Here is a 22,211-nt window from a genome sequence, read left to right on the forward strand (position 1 = left end):
TACTACTATACTCAAACTATATGTTGAGAAGAGGTCATACACATATGTCTGAGCTGGCTGGCCTCAAGCCTATGATTCTCCTAATCATAATCTCCCAAATTTCTATGATGGCATGCATGAGCCATTAGTACCTAGCTTGGATGACAACTTAAAAAAAAAAATTGGTCACAGGGTTTGAACTCAGGGCCTGGAAGCTGTGCCTGAGCTTTTTTGCTCAAGGCTAGCACTCTAGTACTTTGAGCCACACACAGCTCCACTTCTGGTTTTCTGGTGGCTAATTGGAGATAAGAGTGTCACAGACTTTGCTGCCTAGGCTGGCTTCAAACTGCAATCCTCAGCCACCGGCACCTGGTGGATGACAACTTTTAAAGTAGAAGTGATACTGAGAAAAGGAAGCTGGTAATCACTTCTCACAAGTGGAGCAGGAAGACAACGGCCTTGCTTCATTCAGCAGTGCGAGCTGGGGCAACACTGTGGAGCTGTTGGTTTCTGTGGAGCCCTTTTCCTTCCAACTCTGGAAAAGCATTGTTAAATTGTTTTGGTGTTGCCTAAGCTCATGCAGGTTGGTGTCTGAGTGATCACTCAATACCTACTTGAGGGTTCTTTCCCACTGGAGCTGACCACCACTTGGACATCTTTCTGGACTGTCAGATGATGTGACTCTTCTCAACAGGTTTCTATAAACTCTTAACTCAAATCCAACAAACCAGTCATGCAGTGGCCTAGTCTGAAAGGGACCCTTAGTGTCCTGGCCGATGCATGAGTTGTGGCTACAGCATGATTAGCAGAGCCTGGTCTAAGTTGATTGCTCAAAAGACAGTGGCTTCCTTCCCCTTCCCTAGGAACAGAGGAAATGGTGGTGCACTGCTGTAGCCAAGACTTCTGACCCAACTATGCTCCAACTACACTGACCTATCTGTCATCTAATCATAGTTTGCACTGGTTCAACTCAATGTTAGCTAAATAACTGCAAGGTGAGAGATGATGGTAGACAGATTAAGAACATCTCTTAATGTTGTGGATGCAAAATCCTACAGTTGGGGCCTTCTTTGTGTAAGCCATCAGCCCGTTTTCATGGTGCACGAGTTATCATTCTGGAGATCTCTGTGTTATGTTCTTATACACATTCCTGTGTCAGCAAATGGCCTGCTTGCTGCTAATCCTGTCTTCATTCTGATATTCGTTGCCTCAGTTAATAGCATCTTCTGGCCTCTGAAGCCACATTGGCTGTTTTTCCTCTTCCAGGCCCAATTTGACAGGACCTGAGCAGAATCCTTTAATATTCCTTCTCACATCAGTATTTAATAGTTAGCTTTAGAAGGCTACAAGGACCGTAGCTTAGAAACAGGAAGGCATGTGAAATAAACATACCTAGCAAGGTATACGGCTTGGGAAAAATTTCTACAGCCCAACTGGGTAAGTGAATGGATTTTCCCAAGAGCAGCAGAGTTTGTAAGCTGAGGTGAGCCCAAACAGTCTTGGTCTTTTCCACTGACCACCCAGGGGCTGCCAGACAAAGGCCAGCCAGGCCTGCCTTCAGGCACACAGCTGTTGGATTTGTGTGGGTGAGGAGTATTTGCCATCAGTCCTACAGAATGAGCATGATTGGAAAGACTTATGTCTCTCCCTCCATGATTCAATTTGTTTGGAATGTAACCACCTGGCAATGGGGAAAACCACCCAAACAATATGGAAATTTTCTTTCAAAGAGTCAAAAAGGAACAAGGAAATACAAATCATTTTCACTATACACCTGTCCCTGAGTAGCGCATAGAACAGGAGAAGGGCTGTAGCAGCCTTCCAACAGTTTCCTGCCTCCTTGACTTTCTCCCCTACCAACAGCTGCTGTCCTAGTGGATTTGCTGAGACTAAGCTGAGGCCCCATTCTGCACCTGGCATAGTTTGGGTAAAGAATAGATAAGGAACTGGGTGCTGATGGCTCACCCCTGTCATCCTAGCTACTCAGGAGGCTGCAATCTAAGGATCAAGGTTTGAAGTCAGCCTGGACAGAAAAGTCCATGAGACTTTTTCCCCCTCAATTTTCTACCCAAAAGCCAGAAGTGGAGCTGTGGCTCAAGTGGTACAATACTAGCCTTGAACAAAAAAAAGCTCAGAATCAGTGCCTAGGCCTGGGAAAGGCATTCCTTAGTTCATAGTCTTAGTCATCTTTTAAAATTCCGTATTTAACTATCCAAACTATATTATGATTCCCGAACCAAGGTAAAGCATATAATTCTTCAAGCATGGAAACCACAGATGGAAGAACAAGGGGGCCAGATTTAACACCGTAGTTCCTGATTGCAGAGGCTAGAAAGAGAACACAGGTGACACAGAGCCTGCTGTCATTCACTTCTATTCACCAGTGAGTCTTTCTGCTCCTCTGGGGTGAACTTACTTTGTCACTCTCCTGTGTTACAGAAACCTCCTCAAACCATATATTATAACACAAGCCAAGCCAACCTGTTTCTAAGTGAGTAAATTCTCTATATAGCCAAGAATCAGATCAGCCATTAATTGCCATAGGCCAGGGGGAGTTAGGAGGCCTTACAGCCCAGAGCATGTTCAGCAGTGTCCCTGGCTTCTGATACCAGAAGCATCACCACAGCCACTAGATGACAGAGCACCATTTTTTCAGATGTGACCATGAAGACCTATCTTTAGACACTGCTAAATTTCCCCTGCAGGGCACAAACTCAGTCCCATTGAGAACCATGACTTCATCTAAGAGCAAATCTCTCATGCTGGACCCAGGGAAAAGCAAGACTACTATGTACATGTTCTGTCATGATGATGCTTATGCCATGTTCTGCATTCATGTTGTCCCCAACACTGAGATGCCTTCTAGTGTAGGTTTGTCAAGAACAGTGTTTTAAAATGGCATGGTTGCTTTGAATTCACATTTTGGTGCATAAAGCAAAGTGCAAAACAGGAGTACAGAAGCAATGACAAATCCTAAAGTACATGTCTGGTCACTTTTGGCCTAATTCTGGTTATTAAAAATGCCCTGGAATAATGTGTGTGCATGCAGCTGTGCCTACCCTACACCCACTCATGTGGGCACAGACACACTTGCAGGCACATACAGAAGCTACTGGGCTGGACAACAGATGAAGCCTAACATTCTGCAGAGTATTGAGGTCCCACATGAGCATGAGAGGCACCTTACGGTGAAATGGAGGTGCAGGGGTGTCACACAGTACCTGATGCCTTCAGAAGTGCAGAGACAAATACAGAGGCAACTTTGTGGGAGCAAATGCTCATCCTGGGAACTTAAAAGATTTTGGCCATGCACTAATGGGTCACAGTTCTAGCTACTCAGGAGGCTGAGATCTGAAGATCATGGTTCAAAGCCAGCCCAGGCAAGAAAGTCTGTAAGACTCTCATCTCCAATTAAACACACACACACACACACACACACACACACACACACACACACACACACACACAGTGTAGCTGTAGCTCAAATGGTAGAATGCTATCCTTGAGCAAGAAAGCTCAGAGACAGAACCCAGGCCCTGAGTTCAAGCCCCAGGAAAACACACACACACACACACACACACACACACACACACACACACACACAGAGTTTTACCTTCTGTTTCCCCTTATGTTAATGAGCAGTTTTATCAGAGGTACTTCCAACTCTGAAGCTCTAAGTTTCTAAGAATACAATGCAGAAAATGTCACTTCCACCTACCCAACAATCCTTCTTTCTAAAGTAATCATTTCCTCTATTTCTACTCAAATGACAGTGACTTCTCAATTCAAAAACAAATGGGGGAAAAAAAGCCCACTTAATATCCAATTATTTTCAAGAAAAAAGTACTAATCCTGTCATCAGCAGTGATGGCCTCATTCCATTTTTTTCCTTTTGGTATAAGATTAAATCTCTGTGGATAGCTAATGTTACATTTTCAAAGAACTCTGAAAAAATAAACCCATCTTAGTTTGTCCAAACTATGTGCTGAAAGATGGAAAATCCCAGTCCCACAGCACATATGAAATCACTGGCATATTTATAGCCCTGATTCCAACTGAGGGAGGACTTGACTTGATACCCCATGTAGATATTTTCCATATATCACTTCCTTCTTCCGGATATGCTTCATAAACATGATCTGCTTCGGTAAACACAGAAAAATGATACAGCAAATGGAGACACATGCTAATCCAGGAAGTGAAGGAGAATCACACTATCTCCAGCAGTGAGCTAAAAAAATTGACTTTAAAAGTGCTGTTCAAAGATTATTTGCTGCCTGCTAACAGTAGCCACATGAGCCGTATTTGTGGTTCCGTCACGGGGAAGGTAATAGACGCCCACTTTCATTGCTTATACTCTTGTAAAATGGTATCATATCACATAAGTTTATTATAAGGATAGTGAAGTAGTTGAGGTATCTTTATTGAGCTGTTTTTATAGAGAGCGAGTGTTAAAGTAGAGCGGCGAGAAAGGGAGGAAAGATAGGAAATATAGATACGAGACAGTCCATACTTTAGGATTCAGTCAATGTTTAGAGAGTTTAGGGCAGAATGACAATAATATGACCAAGAAATGACAAAGAACTGTAGGTGCACAGTGGAGGATGGTGTTAAATTATATTGCATGTATAGAATATTAGACCCTAAAAGGGTTTATGTCCTGATCTTAACAACCATTGACTGTGTTATCTTAGATGACAAATGTGTTCCCATATAAAATGCAAGATAATCTGCTGGTTTTGAGATTGCCCTGGATTATTTAAGTGGGTCCTGTGTAATATCATGTTTCCTTAGAAGTGAAAAAAGAAAAGGAAAAGAAGGGAGTGAGGTGCCAGGGGCTGGTGGCTCATGCCTGTAATCATAGCTGCTCAGAAGGCTGAGATTTGAGGAGCATGGTTGGAAGCCAGACCAGGCAGGAAAGTAAATGAGTCTCTACCCTCCAATTAGCCAACAAAAAAACCAGAGGGAAATTGTGGCTCACGCACTACAACACTAGTGTTGAACACAAAAACTGGAGAATCAGTCATGAGTCTAATGGAATAACTAAAAACATCAAGTTGGCAGTTGACAAAATAAACTCCCAGCAATCAAGCTCTTCCCTAGCCAGGAAAGCATAATGGAAAAAATTCTCTTCATAATAGGGGAAAAAATCCTCAAATATCAACAAAAAAGCCCCACATAAGTTACACAGGAATATATTTAACTAAAAATAGGCACACAATTTATGAAGAAAAACACTGGCATTCATAAAAGACAACAAATACATAGACCTTTCATTTGTGGGTGGAAAGATGTGGTAGCTGAAAGGTGCTATTTCTACCTAAATTCATTAATACATGTACTACAATTTCAACAAGAATCACAGCAGAAACCCTTTTAGAGGTAATGACCTTATCATTGTAAAGGCGAGTTAGAGGAATAAATGTAAAAAAAGAATCACTGGGGAAACAATCTAAAAGTTAACTAATACTATGAGAAATCGTGCACTTAAATTATAAATAAAACAAGGCATTACTAGAGTCAGGTTGAAAAAATAGGAAAAAATATTAATCTTGAGTACTCAGGGATATTTGTACTGTTTCCTATTTCAGGAGAAGCTGTTGGTTGACATTCTTCCTCCATATAAACCAAGACCTATGGATAGAGAATTAGGGCCTGGTATTCCAGGCCTTGGGAAGCTATCAGCATGTGTCTCCATTAGGAATTATGAGGGCCAAGGGATGCCAATTGGAGACATACTACACCTGCTCTATGTGGTCACCTGGCTTCCCCCCCCTCCCGCCCCCGCCACCTGTTGTGGGACTCAAACTCAGGGCCTAAAACATTATCCCTGAACTGTTTCTGCTCCAGGCTTATGGCTGTACCACCTCTTGGTTTTCTGTTGGTTAATTGGAGATAAGAATCTCATAGACTTTTCTTCTCAGAATGGCTTTCAACAGCTCAACCTCCTGAGGAGCTGGGATTACAGGTGTGAGCCACCAGCACCTGGCGTCACCTTGTTTTCCATCCAGATAAATCACGAGCTTTATCATGGCTATGTAGTTTCTTCCCACCCATCTCTATATGCTCTCTCAAAGTAATGGAGAAATGACATAATATTAAAAAACAAATAATTAGCAGTATATATCCACAATGTATCTAGTAGATTAAGAAGAAATGTACTCAGAAGTAAATAAATGAATGAAAAGTAGTGTGGAAATAAATATCAATGCAGCACAGTGAGTATATTCAAATTTCCAAAAAAAGAAAAGAAAGATATAGAAATATTTGACATTTTTCTTACACTGAATACTTCCTTGAAAAGCAAAGTTTCTTTTTATAAGCCATAATCTCAGAGGACTGCATCCTATGATTTTGTTCTTCAATGCAACTTTTTGCATTTATAACTTTAAGATACCCCTAAAACTTAATGTCATATTCAAAATAAACATAGGAAGTGTGTGTATCGTGGGGGGAGTGGAACTGATTTGGCTCCAAGATTAGAATAATGAATATATTAATAATAATCCAGGAGGAGGAGCTTCATTTTTCCATTGTTTTCTTTAAAATGCATGCAAGGGAAAGCTGGCCATTGTCTTCTTTTCCTCTCTTGCTGCCCTCATCTTGTCCTCTCCTTCCATCTTGCTTCTCACCGTACACCCTCACCCCATTCTCTTACACAGAATGACCTTCATTTTTCTCAGGAGAATTCCAGGACAAGCAGCTAGACTGTGCAAAGGCCAAAATGGAGGAGGAGGAGGGACTCCTGAAGCCCTTTCAGATACTGAATGATGGAAAAATACAAGAGAGAACTTGAAATTTCATATGACAAAGAGTAAGCAAAACATTTCCCCTTTCTAGACATAAGTTGTCTTTAATACATGAAAACTAGATTTCCTTTCACCATAGAATTCCAATGCACTCCGAATAACCATGCCCTTCATATTCAATAGTAAGAACTGCCATGGAGAACAGAGGTCCAGGCTGACCATTCACAATACCAATCTTTGAGTAGAATGCCAGACATTTCTGCCTTCTTCATGAGTATTAATTCTATCTGGTCTGCCAAGTCCCTGGTTCCCCTGGGGCTTTGATTCTGTTGACGGGCGGCGGGGGGGGGGGGGTGGTGGAGACGGGGGGGGGGGGCTTGGACAGCACAATAATAGCAAGTGAATATTTGCACAGTCAAATATATCCTCCTGGTGCATTGTCCTACCATATTACATTTATTTTTCTTTATGTCTTATGTAAGTTTTTCTTCTTCAAAAAATTTTAAATTATTATTAAATAGTTGTACAAAGAAGTTTCAAGTCAACATGCATGTCAATCTATGAGTATAATGCATCTTGATCAGTGTCACCTCTTCCATCATTCTCCTCCATCTCTCCCAACTCCACCCATCCACTCAAACTACCTGCTTCCATCTTCACTTATGTGCATGATTGAATATAATGACTGTGTTCTCCCACCCTTTCTCTCTCCATTTCTCCACTCTCCCTCCCGCCACCACCTAAAAATACATATGCTTCAGTTTCCTGCTATTTATTTTGTAAAACTGAAGTTGGTTGTTCAAAGGAGTCAGAATTCTCCCCTGCATATTCCATACTTTAGTCCATTTGTTTGTGTTTATATTCACAGGACCCTGTAGGTTTCATATACACTTATATTTCAAGTTTAGCTTCTACATATGAGAGGAAATATGTACCCTTTGTCTCTCTGAGCCTGATTTACTTCACTTAACATAGTTTTTCCAGATCCATCCAAATAGTCAAGCCATGCTAATAGCACTATTTTGCTCAGATGATACGTGTCCTGCGCAAGGTCAGGTTTGCCCATGGCACCTCCAGCCTCCTGGCTGCAGGGGCCAATCAGGGTGAGGAGAGAAGAGCTGGCAAAAGGGCAGGTGCTCTGACTCTTGTCACTGTTGCCAGCCCTGGGTCCTAAGTGCAGTGTTACAGCCTCCTTCCTCCTCCCGCCTTCCCCCCCCCCCCCCCCGCCCCCTTCTCACTTTCTCTGACATAGCACTCACCGGCCACTATGGACTCTGTTCCTTTCATGGCACAAAGAAAAGGGTGGGAAATGGGCTGCTAGCCAATCCCCAATCGTAACCTCCTAACATTACTGGTACCTGTCTAGGGGCAGCCTTTCACTGGGCCAACAGCTGGAAAGGAGAGAACCTTTTAATGTGACAGAGTTGCAAGAAGGCCACCTTACAAAACTGATTCCCAGAGCTCTTCTATGAGCTGATCAGCGAGAGTTTGTAGTCAAGTGGATGAAACAATGCCACATTATGAATACCTGATTTCCAAATACCCATGCAGGACTCATGCCACAGCCAATCATAATAATTGTCACATCACAAAAACGAAGGGAATTAAGCGGAGTCCTTTTCAAGTGTGCTTCCCATGATTCGAATATCCCAAGTTCAAATACCACCTCCAATATATCTCAACATACCTCACCTCTAATTGCAGATCTGGAACTCCAGGCCCAAGGACCCATCTCTCTGGATAGTTTATGAGAATTTTAGAATTAAGAAGGAAGAGGCGGTACATGTCTTGAGTGCTGAGTGCCACCAACAGCTGTCGGACCATACTGATGTCAAAATAATTGGGGAAAATTCTTGCTCTCCATTCTCCTGGCACAGTTGGTAGGACTTAAATGCACACAATTATTACAAAACACACTATCTCTCCATGATATAACAGAGGTAAATGCAAGGAGCTGAGTGAGGTATAAGGAGGAGTGACCGACAACCACTCACCCACCCACCTACCTACAGGGAGGGTGGGCAGGGACAATGAGAGAGCTGTTTCTGGAACAAAGAGATCATAGAGTGACCAGCATGTGTAAAAGGAAGAGGGATGGAAAAGATAAAAATGAAACATTCCATGTGCCTAGAGTTGTTTGTGCCTAAAACGATGGCAGGAAACAGTTCCACTGGGGATGGATTGTAAAGGACTCATATGTTATTCTGTGAAGTGGGAATTTTTTTCTTTTTCTGTAGGTAATAGAAAAAAATGCAACAATATAAGGCAATGTTTTGGCTGGATTTGCTCATTTTAGGACTATGGGTTGATTATGATTGATAGAAGAAATGTTTCAGATTTTTGGATTTGTTCAGAATTTCGAATACTTGTAATCATATCATGAAGTATCATGAGAATGGTCCTCAAACCTGAACACCAAATTCAGCTGGGTGCTGGTGGTTTAAGCCTGTAATCCTAGCTATCCAGGAAGCTGAGATCTGAGGATTGCAGTTCAACCCAGTGCAGACAGAAAAGTTTGTGAGACGCCTATCTCCAATAAACAACTCACAAAAAGCCAGAAGGGTGATAGCCTTGAGAAAAAGAATCTCAGGGACAATGATCAGGCCCCACGTTCAAGCTCCAGGACCAGCACAAAAACAAAAAACACCAAATTCATTTACATTTCCTATGTGACTTACATATAACCTTTGTACTTTTACCTTTGTGTATTTGCAACCTATCACATAAGATTAGCTATGGAATATTCTAGTTGTGCTCTCTTGTTGATACTCAAGCTTTGGATTTTGGGTTTTGTTAGATTTTGGTTTTTTCAACTAGGAATGTTCAACTCATACAAGTTGAGACTCTCCTGTGTGAAGGAGGGTCTTAGAAGTCTTATCAAAATATGTTGCCATACTGGGTACTCTCTTCTCTATTTCATCAGTCTTGTGATCTGTTTGAGAAAGCTGAAATCCATTCCTCTCCTTGGAGTTCCCCATCTACATTTCCAATCACCTATTGCTTTTTCCCCTCCAAAGCTCACTGACACTCCTGCACCAATATGTCCACATTGGAAGACTTGGTTTTTCCTCACCATGTGTCTCCATCTCCATCAATGGCCACAACATGCACCCAGGAGTCCAAGCTCCAGTCCTGGGATCATACATATTCCTGACATTCCCTCAGTCTGTATCCAACCATCACACAGTCAGCATCTCAAGCTTGTTCTCAAACTTTAGGCCACTTGGGCTGGGAATATGGCCTAGTGGTAAAGTGCTCACCTCATATACATGAAGCCCTGGGTTTGATTTCTCAGCACCATATATATATATATAGTAAAAGCCGGAAGTGGAACTGTGGCTCAAGTAGTAGAGTACTAGCCTTGAGCAAAAAGAAGCCAGGGACAGTGCTCAAACCTTGAGTTCAAGCCCCAGGACTGGCAAAAAAAAAAAACAAATAAAAAACTTTAGGCCTCTTTCTCAACTGAGTCCAGGTCTTTTCTTAGTTCTCAATGTAGTACTATTAATATTTGGGGCCAATGGTTCTTTGTGGTAAGGGGCTGTCCCATGTATTTTGAGATATAGTGTAGCATCTCTGACTGGAACTTACCAGATGCCAGTAGCCACTTCCTCTCTCCAGTTATTGTCTGGTGTCCTCAAAGGGACAACATTGACTCCAGCTCAGAATCACTGCTCTCACCTCACTTGCCTCATTCCTCCTCCTTGGCTCAGTCCCCTCCATCATCTGCTTCTCTCCTTAGTTCTTGGAATCCCCTCAGTTTCTTCCTGCCCCTAGAGCTTAGCATATGTCCTCTTTGTCTTAAAAACTCTTTCTGTTATTCTTTTATTTCTAAGCTCTCTCTCTCTCTCTCTCTCTCTCTCTCTCTCTCTCTCTCTCTCTCTCTCTCTCTTTTGCCAGTCCTGGAGCTTGAACTTATGGCCTGAGCACTGTCCCTGACTCTAGCACTCTGCCACTCGAGCCACAGTGCCACTTCTGGACATTTTCTATATATGTGGTGCTGAGGAATCAAACCCAGGGCTTCATGTATACAAGGCAAGCACTCTTGCCACTAGGCCATATTCCCAGCCCTGAGCTGTCTGCTTCTCATACTCATGACTTCAGCCCCCAGGTCACCTCCTTAGAGGGGGACTTGAATACTTAAAAGCATCACCCGTACCCTAACACTTGATAATTACTAAAACATGTTATTATCTGATTAAAGTGTGTGTTGTATGTATGTGTGTGTGTGTGTGTGTGTGTGTGTGTGTGTGTACACTATGACAAAGAAAACATTATTAGGACTTTCTGTGTCTTGGCCTCTGTTCTTCCCCTAGGTTCTAGAATAGTACCAAGCTAAATAAATATATGACAACTGAATAAAAAAGTACATGGACATAAATAAAGGTATCTTTGCTCAGGAATATGAGAAAGTTAGCCCCCAAAGCAGTATTTCAGCTGTACATTCAATCACCAAGCTTTCCTTGAGCCTTAGAGCAGCTCATTGTGGCTGAGGAGAAATTATAGATATGAGGGCAGTATACAGAAGAAACCTCTGGATAGGATGACCATTTCCTTGCAATGGTGCCTGCCATATCTGGGGATGACTGAGAGTACTTACATGTTGGAGTTGGGCAGAAAAGGTACAGGAGGACCAGGAATCTGAATTTTCTAGTCCCCATAGAGACCTCAGACTACTGAACATTTCTTTCTCTTCAGCTGAATATGCTGAATGTGTCAAAAGTCATGACTTCTATGGCCCTGGCTGACTCATTCCCTTTCTTTGGTAGCCTAAGAGTCGTGAATTCAGGGCTAGGAGATAGTGAACAGAATTTACTATAAAATGTAGGTGGATAGTTGGGGGATCTTGATTCCCACAAAAGAAGTAATCTTCAAAGAGCTACTCTCTTTCCCAATGCTTTATCAGATGTTTGTGTGCTACTAAGCATATTAATCACAAGTCATTATCTTTTGTGACAGTCCACAGAAGTGTCAGACAGCAAGGTTTTAAAATGTGTTCACAGCCTAATTTGATACTTCAAATGATGTCACACCTGCCAAGCGGGCTCACATCCCTTCCTGTCAATTTTGAGTCCTTCACGCAAGAGCAAAAATGAAAACTGAAATTACCACTTTAAAAAATCTTATTTCCAATGTTTTTCACAGTGCTCAAAAATATCTAGCTCGTTCTCATTTCGAAACTGCAATGTAACTTTCTAGAAAAAGGTATTCTTTAAGCAGCAGTTCATATTCTGTATTCAGAGCTGAAGATACACATTAGATGAGGAAAATTGGCTGAATCTGGGAGAACAGTGTTTGTTCAATTTTATTTGTCTTTTCTTTCCAGTCCCAAAACGACTGGCTTTGTCTGTGTGATAGGCTCCTACAGCAGATAACTGAGAACTAACCCTTTGATGTGCGGGGATCAGTTCTCTTTGGACCCCAGTTTTTAGACCTGGTTTGGTAGGAGACACAGGAAGGATTAAAACCCCAGTCTTATTCTTAGAAACCCCAAGGAGACACAGGAAGGGTTAGAATCCCAGTTTTATCCTGCCCCTTATTTGCTCTATGCCCTGAAATAGGTTACCCAGACTCTCTGTACCTCAGTTGTTTCATCTGTAAAATGGAAAGCATAGTATAATTGTACCTCAGGAATTGATTCCAGGACTCTTAGGAAAACCAAAATCTGCAAATCTTCTCAAGAACTTTATATAAAATGATGCAGTAATTGCATATAACCTACACACATTCTTCCATATATTCTAAATCACCTCTCTATATTTTGTATTACATAGTATACACTTATAGTATATTACATATCACATGCATCTATATACATATGTACATTATACATCACCTAATATATCATATATTACATGTAATTTACCCTGTAATGTTATATGAGTAGTTGCAATTATTTAGAGAATAATGACAAATCTCTTTTCAATACAGATGAATTTCCCCCCACCCCCCAAATATATGATTGGTTGAACCCATGAATTCCAAATCCATAAACACAGAATTTCATTGGTTTCTTATGAAGATGAAATATAATCACTCTTAAGCGCTTAGAATTTTAGCAGGTATATGGTTATTTCTTATTAACAGAGGCTTTTTGAATGGTAATAATGATGTTGCGATTCACTGAAGAAGTAGGCTTTAGGATCAGAATAAATACACTAAAATTTTATCAAGAGAATTATTTAAGTAGCCAATGATCTTAACTCCATACAACTGCAAAGGTTTCAAATAAGTGCATAGAAAATGCCTTAAGAGTATTTGTTAAGTAGATGAAGACTAAGACTTATATGAACCAGTCTTTTATTTTTCAGAACCCAGAATAATGTTACTAGATTTCTAATCCTCTGTGTCCCTGTATGCTATGATTTTTAAAGAGCTTCACCTTAAAAGTTTCTGTTATCAGTCCAAGCAAAGGAGGGGGAGGCTGTGTAGAGATGGGCAGGCTGTAGAGACCGGAGGCCTGCCGGCTAGACCAGTGTCTTGCTGGCCTCGCTGTGTAGGGAAGCGGGCACATGGCCTGCTGATACTCTCAGCCTTTTCATGGGAAAACAAAAGCAGTGTTGTGCCCTAAAAACAGAAGGACAGCTTGGATAGCCCAACTGGCTGCAGAATCACTGAATGCTCCAGCCTCTTAGGCTGTCATTCATGCAAACACAACCTCAGGCGCTGTTCTTGCCCCTGAAGGAAGCCATCTATCAGGTTTGGAGCATAAAATATTATTTCCTGCAGTGAGTAATCTAGGATGCCTAATGTGATATTTGTTAGAATTAGGGACCTCAAGGCAGAATGTCAGGTGGCAGCAAACCTATGTGGCTGACCATAAGGATGTTTCTTCAAGTGAACGCAAAAGGAGGTCACTTAACAATGAACCATTCAGAGAAACAGATGGACGTGAGGGCCGGCTTCCTCACTGGTTTCCATCTGAAGCTGCTGATTGTTTTTGCTCAATGATATGTAACATTTACTGCCTAGAGGTAAAAAAACAGGCAGATTTGTAATTTTGTGCCTTCAAACTTAATAAGAAGGAAGATAGGAACTGAGGCATTTGCAGTGGGGAATCTGCATGGAGTTAGGGATTAGAAAGCTAATGGCTTATGATTATACTGGTCTCTAAATCAAGTGGGATGATTTAATAACTTCCAATACATGATGAGGCTCACTTCCTTACTGCTCAACTTTAAGAAGCTGATGGTATCTAGGAGTTGATGCCTCATGCCTACAACCCTAGCTATTCAGGAGACAGATTGGAGGATCACAGCTCAAAGCCAACGTGGGCAGGAAAGACCATGAGACTCTTATTCCAATTAACCACCCAGAAGCTAGAAATTATAGAGCTCCATCCTTAAGGAAAAAAACTCATGGGCAATGCCCAGGCCCTGAGTTTAAGGCCCATGACCAGTATTAAAAGAAAAACAAAACCAAAAACCTTTATGGTAGCCAGGCACTAGTTGGTCACACCTGTAATCCTAGCTACTCACAAGTCTGAGATATGAAGATGTTGATTTGAAGCCAGCCCAGGCAAGAAAAGTCCGTGGGACTATTATCTCTAATTAACGACCAAAAAAATGGAGGTTTGCCTCACATGGGAGAGCACCAGCATTGAGTAAAAAAACAAAAAACAAAACCAAACCAAAAACTAAGGGATAATATCCAGCTCTTGAATTCAAGCCCCAGTACTGGCACACACACACACATACACACACACACACACACACACACACACACACACACACACACACACCCCAAAGTAAATGATAGTCCATTAGTAGGAGCATATTTTTGTCCATCTTATCAGAAGACATCATTTTGGAGAAGGACACAGTGTTCTACTCCAGCACTGTCGATTGAGTGTCCCAGGTCTGATTACAGCCAGCACTAGGATGCTAAATAACCACTCTCCGCCAAGTCCAGTCCTGTGAGAGGCAGTCACTCTGTTCCAAACAAAACTGGAGGTTCTGGATAGAATAATCTCACTTTCCTTAAAAATAATTGTGGGGCTGGGAATATGGCCTACTGGTAGAGTGCTTGCCTCGTATTCATGAAGCCCTGGGTTCAATTCCTCAGCACTACATATATAGAAAACGCCAGAAGTGGCACTGTGGCTCATGGAGTAGAGTGCTAGCCTTGAGCAAAAAGAAGCCAGGGACAGTGCTCAGGCTTGAGTTCAAGCCCCAGGACTGGAAAAAAAAAGTGACTTCATTAGAGCTACACTTTGGCATGGGTGTGTTCATGTCCACTAAACATTTAATCCTCATAGTGCATTCTGAGCAAATCAGGATAGGTATTCATGATATTTTATTAACAGGAAAAAATTGAGATTCAGGTCAATGAGAAAAAAAAATGCCCAAGATCAAAAATATCTTGTAGAGCTGGATTCGCATGTATCCTCTTCCTATGTTAATTTTTTTTCAAGCCCTTTTTTCAGTCTTGGAAATTGCAACACTTAAAGGAGTCTTCCTCTTGAGGGTTTGTTCTGTGCATTGTAAGAGACAGTATTCCTATTTATTTCCCATCACCTCATGACAACTTGCAGACAACAATATCTCCAGACCTTGCTAAATGTTCCTTTGGGGGAGAGTTGAGAGAAGACTGCTGGTTGAGAGCCATAAGGATGGAGGTTTGGGCAACAAAGAGAATTATTCACATAATGCTTAGAATGTTCAAGCATGACTGCTCTCTGCCTCTGCCTAGAAACTAGTGTGGCTGTGGCTCATGACAATCACTGTCCAATGAACACACAAAGATGTGCCCTCTAAGTTCCAGAATGTGGTTCTTTCAGGACAAGGAGTATGTTTGGTCACCTAGAAAAAGTTTTTAAAGAATTAACACAGCACAGACACATACCAGCTTTCTTCTCCTCCCATGTTTTGGCATGGCATTTATCCAACATTTGAGTAGGGAATTCATTCACATGGTTCCACGTTAAATATGCACAATCAGCTACATATAAGGATATTGTCCCCCAACTTGGGGCTCACACTAATTCTTTGTAGTGGCAATTGATGTTTCAGCTGTGGGTCTTCCCAGGGAAGTTATATAAAAGAGTTATATTTAAACAAATGCTTCTTCTTACATCAAAGTGACTCTGGGCCATTGCCTTATTATATTTTTTTTTAAAAAACACAATAAAAGACATCTGTCCTTGTAAATGTGGTCAGGGCCAAGTGTTAACCCCTCCCACCTCATTGCTGCCTGCTGCCAGAGACAGGAAAAAGGCCCAAGACCCTGGAATGAAACCCAAACTAGGTCTCCAAATATACAATAAGAGAAGATGAAAGAAATCAGATCACTGGGGTCGAGGACTCCAGGCTCCGTGTGTCCTGGTCTAGGTGATTTCCTATGAGACATGATGGAAAATGGGTAGAGACTCATTAGTACCAATGAGTCAGCCCCTACACTAGGCCCAACAGCACCCTGTGTTACCAGAACCACAGTCTCCCACGAGAGTCCTGTCAAGGGCAGGCCCAGGAAGGAATGAGAAGCAGTACAAGGAAGGGTAAGGGGGGCCAAGGTTAAAAAGGAGGGGAAACAAGTGGTGGCAGCACACACTTCCAATGCCAACCCATGCCCAGGTGGCTAGGAAATGCTGTCTATTTCAATGGATGGATTTCAAACTTAGGACATCTTGTGGCTGGGGATTTGAATCATCTCCGTGACCAAGAACTGGGAAGTGGAAAGGGGGGGAGGGAGGGGGGCATGAGGGACAAGGCAACAAACAGTATAAGAAATGTATCCATTGCCCAACGTATGATATTGTAACCTCTCTGTACGTCAGTTTGATAATAAAAATTTGAGAAAAAAAAAAAAAAAAGAACTGGGAAGTGACCTGACATCTATCACCGAACTGCCCAGCCATCTGTTGTTTTTGGAAGAGCGGGAGTAGACTGGGCTGGGGGAATTTCTTCCTATTTAAGACAGAGAAGCTCGGATCTCTGGCATAAGTATATTGTATCTCAGTTTATTACCAGCCTTAAAGCAAACTTATGCTCTATCTCCTGTTTCTTTACAAGTCTCTCACTTTGTAGTAAAACACAAAACACAAGAACAAGGCAATATTCTTTCTCAAACCTATTTGGTTCCATTAATGGCAAGAAGATTCTGGTAGTCACTGTGATGGACAACATTTGCTCTTTCCTGTGTGTCAGTCTTTATTGTGATTTTTCAATATTGAAATATTGCTTTGTGTTTTTAAATATTTTAATATTCCATATATTTTCCCTATCATTCCAGCACTTGAGAGGTTAAGGCTACATGGCAAGATACTGTCTTAGGGAGAGAAAGTTAAAAGCAACTTTTCCTGCCCTAATTTTATACCTGACTCTTGTGCAAGCAACAGAAAATCCCTCCTGTGCTACTGGCCCCGATCTCATGAGTTCGCACACTGCCATTGGGTTTATGCAGTCATTGCATCACGTTAAGTCCTTCAAAAGAAGGTCAGGGTACTTTAGTGCCCACAACTCACTGCCCAAATGCTAAGCATGTGCACATTCAAATAACTAAACTGAAATTTTACTAAAATTAAGACGGAACAGGGCTGGGAATATGGCCTAGTGGTAAAGTGCTTGCCTCATATACATGAAGCCCTGGGTTCTATTCCTCAGCACCACATACATAGAAAAAAGCCAGAAGTAGCGCTGTGGCTCAAGTGGTAGAGTGCTAGCCTTGAGCAAAAAGAAGGCAGGGACAGTGCTCAGGCCCTGAGTTCATGCCCCAGGACTGGCAACAAAAACAAAACAAAACAAAAATTAAGACAGAACAACTCAGTTCCTCAGCCACATTTCCAATGCCCAACAGCCAGTGGAGCTTGTGGCCATGTATGAGAGTAGATTACAGAACATTTCTATTATCATAGAAAGTTCTGTTGGATGATACTGGCCTTGGACACAGCATTCAAACTCCTCAAACCAGCAGTACCTAAGGCTAACTGTCCCTCAGAGCCAGCCCCCCCGCCCCCCCCCCCCCCCCGCCCCTCCAAAACTGCATGCTATGCTTCCTAATCACTGATAGAGGATGTGTCCAGACCAGCCTCTCCTGTTCCTCCAACAAGCCACGCTTACCCCTGATGTGCCTGGGTACATCCAACTCCCTGTCATGTGCACAAGTCAGTAAATCAGAAGGTGCAGTGGCCAAGGAGTGACCCAAGGCAATGAGACGTTAGGAAATTTGTATCCCAGCAAAATGCTCTGAAAACCAAGAAGCCTGGAGAAAGCCCCAGATAGCCATAATGAGCTGGGAGCTCATGAGGACTCACAAGATGATCAAATGAAATGTCACATATCTTAGCACTTAATATCCATTCAGTTAAGTTATTGTGTTAGTTTTTTTTCCTACATGGACCATGTGTGTTGTTGTTATTTTCCTTCCAAACAAACTGTAAAGTTATGGGAAGCAGAGAGCAAATCTTACAAGCACTTCTTTTGCGTTGTTTTCTTTCCTGCCTCTCTTTCCTCTGCTCATGATAAGATGGAGGTGTCAAACTGACTGCACCTTATGCACCCAGGCCCCACAAGACTGTGGTTCCACGCAGTATATATATAAATATAGATATAAAGCTTTTAGTTCCATTGCTGATTTAAAAAATGGGGCCAGGCACTGGTAGATCACACCTGTAATACTAGCTCCTCAGGAGGCTCAGATCTGAGGGTCACAGTTCAAAGCCAGCCTGGGGAAGGAAATTCTGTGAGACTCCTATCTCCAATTACCAATGACCAGTGTCCAATGACCAGAAAACTAGAGATGGTGCTGTGGCTCAAAGTGGTAGAGTGTTAGCCTTGAACAAAGGGGCTCAGGGACAGTATCCATACCCCAAGTTCAAGCCCCATGACTGAATAAAAAAAGGGATACTTCACATCAAAATCCTTATTTCTGTCTTTGTGAAAACAATCAGAGTATATAGCAGCCCTGGGCTTGTGTACATTCATGGCCAGAGCAGAATGCTACCTGTCCTTTAAAGAGTGGTGCACAGTCTCATAATGATTTCCTGAGTTATATCACCCCCTTCCTTCCTGTTTGACCCCTGTAGGCTTTTGTGTTTACAACTCTTGTGGAAAAACATTCAGCCAAATTAACAAAATGGAAATAGTGGGGTCTGTCTAATGGTTACCATGTTTGTGTTAAGCAGTTAAAATCTAGCTTCTTATTTCAGTCTGTAGCTGAACTACATTAACCTCATGGGTTGAATCTAACCCTTCTTCCTGGGCTTGCCAAGAACTGATAATGGATTAGGAAAATGGTCAACTAGAAGAGCAAAAAGCAGGTGGCCTAAACAATCATATGCAAATAGTCAAGACACAGAGTACAGGATGATCTCATGGTCACTGTTTCTTAAATACAGGAGGGAATCAGGACACTCGTGATGCTGAGTGCTGCTGACAACTATCCAGTAACTCTGGAGCTTCAACAGAAACCCAAAGCCAGTCTAGCCTGGGTCAGAGGTCATTATGTCTTTGATCATCCCATCATAGACTTGTGTATCCTACAATTGTTTTCATGTCTGGTCTCCCCCAGTCAATTGTAAGTTTTCATAGACTCCTGCGGCATCTTTCTTGTTCTTAGCAGTAGATGGGGTGTGGGGTCCTTAATCTGGGATACATAATTTGGCTTCAGTCAGAAAAACATAAAGGGGTGGGGTACTGGTGGCTCACACCTATAATCCTAGCTACTTAGGAGGCTGAGATCTGAGGATTACAGTTCAAAGCCAGCCTGGGAAGGGAAGTCTGTAAGATTCTCTTCTCCAACGAACCACTAGAAAATAAAAATTGGCGCTGTGAGCATGAAAGCTTAGGGACAGCACCTAGGCCCCGAGTTCAAGCCCCATGACCACCACCACCACCAACAACAAAAAAAAGAAAAACACTAGGGTGCTCTATCTCTTTCTCTGTCTGTCTGTCTGTCTGTCTGTCTGTCTGTCTGTCTGTCTGTCTCTCTCTCTCTCTGTCTCTCTCTGTCTTTCTCTTTCTCTCTCTTTCTGGCTGGTTCTGGGCCATTGCACTATTGCTTGTCTTTTTTGCTCATAATTGGTAATCTCTCACTTGAGCCAAACCTTATTTTTGGCTTTTCAATGGTTAATTGGAGATAAAAGTCTTGGGGGTTTGTCCACTTCAAACCTCAATCCTCCAGATCTCAGCTTCCTGAGAAGCTAGGATTACAGATATGAACTGGCAACAACAGCTTCATAACACATGGTCAGCGCTTTAGGACTGGAAAAGGAACTTAACTTTAAGCAATTGTAAAAAGACATAGGGGTGTGTGTGTGTGTGTGTGTGTGTGTGTGTGTGTGTGTGTGTGTGTGTGTGTGTGTGTGTAACGGGGCTTGAATTCAGGGTTAAGGCCTTGGGCTCATGCTTGGCTTTTCACTCAAGGCTGGTGCTCTTCCACTTAAGCCACACCTTTACTTCTGGCTTTTTGCTGATTAATTTGAGACAGAGTCTGATGGACTTTTCTTCCATCCCAGGCTGGCTTTAGACTTCAGTTCTCAGAACACAATCTCCCAGCTAGGATTATAGGCATACCAGGATTACCATAAGCCCCTGGCTACAAAGACATAGTTGATGAAATGCCTTGTGGGTTGGTGACATTTATCTTGTCTGTGGGCTGTCATTTCCAGTGTCGCTGTCCTTTGTCCATTTTTAAATGAAAGTTTTGATGCTCTCATTAAAGTTATGGTAAAAAAATGATACAGCTACAGGGTGAATCCTGCATGGTGCTGATAGTGACAGAGAGTAAATAGGGAATCAAACAGCCTTTCTTAGGGACCACTGATCCAATGAGGCCCAGTCACACTTCTATAGAATTGAATCCATATTTCTCGAAAGGACAATTCTCCTTGAAGATCTTCAATCAAGATTCATTGAGTCTGAACATTCTCCTTACCTATAGCTAATGCAGGGACTCTTTCCTAATAGGAAATGTGGTTAATGTGACATAAAAATAGCTTGATGAGCTTCCCCAGGTTTATAAAAGACAAATTTCTCCTCTAAATGTATATAAACCATATGTTTAGTAATAACACTCAAATTATGCTGGGAAATGATGTCTCATTTATTTTGTAGTTTCCAGAACGTATATTTTTCTCATTCTTAAAAGTAAGGATATGATTTGCTTATCTCCTGATTATGACAATTCTCTCCTTTTTGGACTTGTTTCAAAGCTCACACCCAGTCATTGCCCTCTTCTAACCTCAAAGTCTTTCATCTGGGAAATGATTTATCTGGGCTTAGAGATAAACACATTTTCAAGAGCATCTATTACCATCTCTTTTAACACCATCATTAACACCTCTTCTAGTTTGAAGATTGTTCTGCTTAATGGGAAAGAATTAAATTGAAAAATTTAAACAGGACTTTGATCTGCCAGTGAAGCAACACTTTCTAAGTTACTCTTTCTTGTTTTACTGAGGGCTAAGTTTCCAGGTGATAAACCAGCTTTCTTAGGATGCTTTTCTTAGAGGGAATATATTCTTTTTTTTTTCTTTTTGCCAGTTCTGGGGCTTGGACTCAGGGCCAGAGCACTGTTCCTGGCTTCATTTTGCTCAAGGTTAGCATTCTACCACTTGAGCCACAGAGCCACTTCTGGATTTTTCTGTTTATATGGTGCTGAGGAATTGAACCCAGGGCTTCATGCATGCAAGGCAAGAACTCTACCACTAAGCCACATTCCCAGCCCCCAGGACTATATTCCTTTTAAAATCAGAATTATAAAAATCTTCTCAATGATATTCCACATTTAAAATAATTTGCATTTGAGTGTGTGTGTGTGCGTGCATGAAAATCTATGTTTCTTGTTATCTATTGAACATGTTTGTTTTCATAGCATCTGAGTTTTAGCTTTTATAAGTTTCTCAATATTTGCTGAGTCAAATATCTGTGAGAGACTCAGCAAATGGTAGAATCCTATAAGTTACGGGGTAAGTTTATCAAGATATCTATGTCACATTAATCACATTTCCTATTATGAATCATTGCATTACTTATAGATTATGAATGGCAGAAAATACCAAGATGTCCTCATCACATTCTTCCTATTATATACCTATAATGAAGAAGCTCTTGTAAGTCAGAATGAGTCAAGAGTTCAGTAGACCTGGATGCTGATCTGAACCTGACCTGAAGTTGTGATAGGCTGGCGATGTAAAAGGTTCTTCCACATTGGTCTCATGCTTGACCAAATTTATACAGTCTTGGGCAAATGAGATAAAATTTAGTTAGTTTCATTTGTGACTAAAAATATCAATGCATTATTTCCTTTTGCCAGGCACACACTGTGTGTGTGTGTGTGTGTGTGTGTGTGTGTGTGTGTGTGTGTGTGTGTGTACTTGGCCTTGAATTTGGGGCCTGGGTACTGTCCCTTAGCTTTTTTGCTTAAGTTTGGCTATCTACCATTTGAACCATAGCTGCACTTCCTGCTTTTTGCTGGTTAATTGCAAACAAGTATTTCTTAGATTTATCTGCCTAGGCTGGCTTCAAACTATGATCCTCAGATCTCAGA

The 22,211-nt window shown here is 41.7% G+C and overlaps 1 protein-coding gene and 1 long non-coding RNA gene across 3 annotated transcripts in view; one reads left to right on the forward strand and one right to left on the reverse strand.

Moving 5' to 3' along the window:
* Positions 1–22,211, reverse strand: part of Pip5k1b (phosphatidylinositol-4-phosphate 5-kinase type 1 beta) — a 250,200-nt gene that overhangs the window by 117,869 nt on the left and 110,120 nt on the right. The window lies entirely within an intron of this gene.
* On the forward strand, positions 5,992–8,317 carry LOC125340966. The gene is made up of 2 exons (XR_007208846.1): positions 5,992–7,280; positions 7,780–8,317. It is a non-coding gene; the product is annotated as an uncharacterized LOC125340966 (long non-coding RNA).

This window comes from Perognathus longimembris, chromosome 1, assembly GCF_023159225.1.
Source record: "Perognathus longimembris pacificus isolate PPM17 chromosome 1, ASM2315922v1, whole genome shotgun sequence".
NCBI classification, from domain to species: Eukaryota; Metazoa; Chordata; class Mammalia; order Rodentia; family Heteromyidae; genus Perognathus; species Perognathus longimembris.